The sequence below is a fragment of the Psammomys obesus genome, unplaced genomic scaffold, assembly GCF_907164565.1.
Source record: "Psammomys obesus unplaced genomic scaffold, mPsaObe1.curated_primary_1811, whole genome shotgun sequence".
Lineage (NCBI taxonomy): Eukaryota > Metazoa > Chordata > Mammalia > Rodentia > Muridae > Psammomys > Psammomys obesus.
In genome coordinates, this window is record NW_026592118.1 from 21,987,127 (window position 1) to 21,990,918 (window position 3,792).

General features: G+C 37.4%; 1 pseudogene; it reads right to left on the reverse strand.

Moving 5' to 3' along the window:
* Positions 1-3,147: 3,147 nt before the first annotated feature.
* LOC129681020 (60S ribosomal protein L22-like 1) lies at positions 3,148-3,500 on the reverse strand (annotated as a pseudogene).
* Positions 3,501-3,792: the final 292 nt, after the last annotated feature.

Genomic DNA, 3,792 nt, shown 5'->3' on the forward strand with positions numbered 1-3,792 from the left:
GATAAGTAATTTTATTCTATTTATCAAAGATAACGAGTAGCTTTAGTTAATGGAAAAAAATCAGGCTATCTTTCAATGAGCAATTATGGAGCTCTTATTATTCACAAAGCCCATTGTGCAAAAGAAAATTGTTGGCAAAAAAAACTCTACTCGATATCCATTTGCTTAATGTCCTATTGTCTGTTTCCCACACTGAAATGTGCTTGAATTCAGTGCAGAACTTTTGTCTTTTTCTTTTATTGCTTACTTCTTGTCATTTAGAATCACCCTTAGTGTAGAAAGTAATTCCCATGAAATATGTACTGAGTGAAAGCTGGAGACATTCCTCATCTATAGATTTCTTATTAGCATGCAGAAGATTCCATGTTTAATCCAAAGGGCCCTGAAATAAAAAAATAACTAACAAAATAGTAAATAAATAAAATCTTAAGAAGAGCATATTTTGGATATATGCCTAGGAGTGGTATAGCTGGATCTTGAGGAAGCGCTATTCCTAATTGTCTCAGATAACTCCAGATTGATTTCCAAAGTGGTTGTACAAGTTTACATTTTCACCAGCAATGGAGGAGGGCTTCCCTTTCTCCACAACCTCTCCAGCATGTGTTGTCACTTGAGTTTTTGATCTTAGCCATTCTGATGGGTGTAAGATGAAATCTTAGGGTCATTTTGATTTGCATCTCCCTGATGGCCAAAGATGCTGAGCATTTTTTTAAGTGTTTTTCTACCATTCTACATTCCTCTACGGAGAGTTCTCTGTTTAGCTCCGTACCCCATTTTTTAATTGGATTACTTGATTTGTTGCTATTTGTTCAACCATGTTTGTAACAGTTTTATTCATAATACCCAGAACCTGGAAACAACCCAGATGTCCCTCAACAGAGGAATGGATACAGAAATTGTGGTAAATTTACACAATGGAATACTACTCAGCAATTAAAAACAAAGAAATCATGAAATTTGCAAGCAAATGGTGGGACCTAGAAAAGACCATCCTGAGTGAGGTATCCCAGAAGCAGAAAGACATACCTGGTATATACTCACTTATAAGTGGATACTAGAGCTATAAGATAGGGTAAACATATTAAAATCTGTACACCTGAAGAAGGTAAACAAGAAGGAAGACCCAGGGTAAGAAGATTAAAGACAAATGGGATGGACATTGGAAGTAGGAGAAAACGAGAAGCAGGATAGGAGCCTACCATAGAGGGTCTCTGAAAGACTCTATATAGCAGTGTATCAAAGCAGATTCTGAGACTCAGGGCCAAACTTTGGGTAGAGTGCAGGGAATCATATGAAAGAAGGGGGAGTTAGTAAGACTTGGAGAGAACAGGAGCTCTACAAGGACCAAATATATCTGGGCACAGGGTCTTGTCTGAGACTGATTCTCCAACCAGAGACCATGCATGGATATAACCTAGAACCCCTGCTTGGACTTAGCCCATGGCAGCTCAGTATCCAAGTGGCTTTCCTAGTTAAGGGAACGTGTCTCTGACATGAACTCTGTGACTAGCTATTTGACCTCCCCGCGCCCCCCCCCCCCGCGGGAGGGGCAGCCTAGCTAGGCCACAGAGGAGGACATTGCAGCCAGTCCTGGTGGACCTGAAAAGCTAGGGTCAGATGGAAGGGGAGGAGGACCTCCTCTATCAGTGGGCTTAGAGAGGGGCAGGGAGGGGATGAGGGAGGGAAGGTGGGATTGGGAGGAAATGAGGTTGGGGGCTACAGCTGGGATACAAAGTAAATAAACTGTAATTAATATAAAAACTAAAAATTAAAAAAAATCTTAAGAAAACAAAATGTTTACTGAATGAGTGAATGAAGGATTGAACAAACATGTATGTCCTTTCGGACTGATAAGCTTGTTGGTCTAGAAAGCAATTTCACCTGCCTATCCCTGAATTGCAAGCACAGTCTAAGAAGGAAAGGGCTAATAATTTCAATCTATTTTATGCTCATTATATAACTTCATCAATTTTTTTTTGTAAAAGGTCAGATTTATTTAACATATTCTCACATTCTCCCAGAACTTGTCAAAAATCCTTTATTTTGTGTGACGAAGTTGCAGAGGAATAATTCTCCAGGGAAGATGGCAGGTAATGTTGGCTGAAATCATGGTGCTTTTTCATTCAGGTGGGGTGCTGTAATACAGCATTTGTTGGGATAATGGCAGGTTAAGATGGTTTTGAGTCGAAAAATAAAATGGCAAAGACAAACAGCACCAAACAATTCAGACTGGCATTTTATGATGTGAAAACAGCCTTGGTAAAATCCCTAGATGCTCATATCCTGAGAGGCCTTACTTGAAAAGTTGACAGTTTGTTGATGGATTCTCCAGGGCAATGGACTCTCCCATTCTCTAGACTCAGCTCTTCCAGAAGTATATATGAAAAATTCTACACATATATAAGACAGGCATCAATTCAGATTTATGTGAATTGTGAGCTATCACCCCTTTTTCAGAATATTTTTACACTAAAAAAAAAAAAAAAACCTTAGGTTGAAAAGGACCTCTAGGTATGAAATTATTGCTAAGCACATTGAAAAGTTGCAAATTACCCGGCTGTAATTCTGACTCTGAATATTCGGACATACTGACATGAAATTGTGCATGAATGAATTTATATAAATATTGCATTATTGTTGAAGAACATTGTGGTTTCTTGTATCCTATAGATTGATATTCAGTATAATAATCACTGTCTACATGCAGATATTCAGCATGACACGCACTGTAGTAAAAGATATGAATTCTACTGACAATGGCTTCTACTAAGCGACCATTTCTCTGAATAACAGCATGAAGGCTGTACCAGCTTGGCAGAGGAAGTGGTTTCTGAAATTGCTCCAGAGGCATGTTTAAAATTATATGACCCTCTTCTTTTAAAATGCCCATCACTTTCCATTATATATTTCAGTATTCTGTATTTTTTTATAGGAATAACTAATAGGTTGTGATTTCCTAGAAATTAAGTTTTATGTTTCCTGTGCAGAGTGTGCATTGTGCATTAAGTAGAAAAGTTTTTTTTTCTTTGTGTGTGTGTGTGTGTGTGTGTGTGTGTGTGTGTGTGTGTAAGTCCAACTTTAGGTTTCTTCAGCATACTTTTATTAAAAGCAATGGCCAACTAGTCCACAGACTGACCCATCTTAATCTCAACTAATCTGAAAATAAGGAAGTTCCTAAGTCTTCTTTTCAGAAGCAACCACAGAAATCCCATCATGGAGATTATTCTTTTTAAGGGATTTTTTGGTAAGATAATTCAAATACCTTTTGGAGAACTGTTTCTCAGAAACAACTGTGATTCTGTGTTTCAAGTGTTCAATGTGAACAGTATTTCTAAGATTTCTGTGTTTTTTTTTTCCCTGACTTTAACCTTCTTCCTTAGAAACTGTTCAAAATTTCCAGAATCAAAAATTCCATCTTGTACTGGATGAATAAGGTTCAAATGAAATCACCAGGTTGACTTCTTCAGCTTCTTGTCTTTCTGCAGTGCTATATTGAGCATCATTCATAGGAAGAGCTATTGAGAACAATTTTTAAATTTACATATGTTTTCATCAAATTATTCCCCCTCCCCAAGTTCTTCTAGATCCCTTCCTTTCCTACTCACTCATCTTCAAGTTCTTCCTCCAAACAAACAAACAAAAGCCTAATATAGCAATAGAACATTTCCAAACCAAGAAGACAAAAATAAAACAACACCCCAAAAGAAAACAAACAAACAAATAAAAACTCCACCAAATGGTAACCAAATAAAAGTACACAAAGAAAACCTGTGGAGTCCATTATGTGTTCGT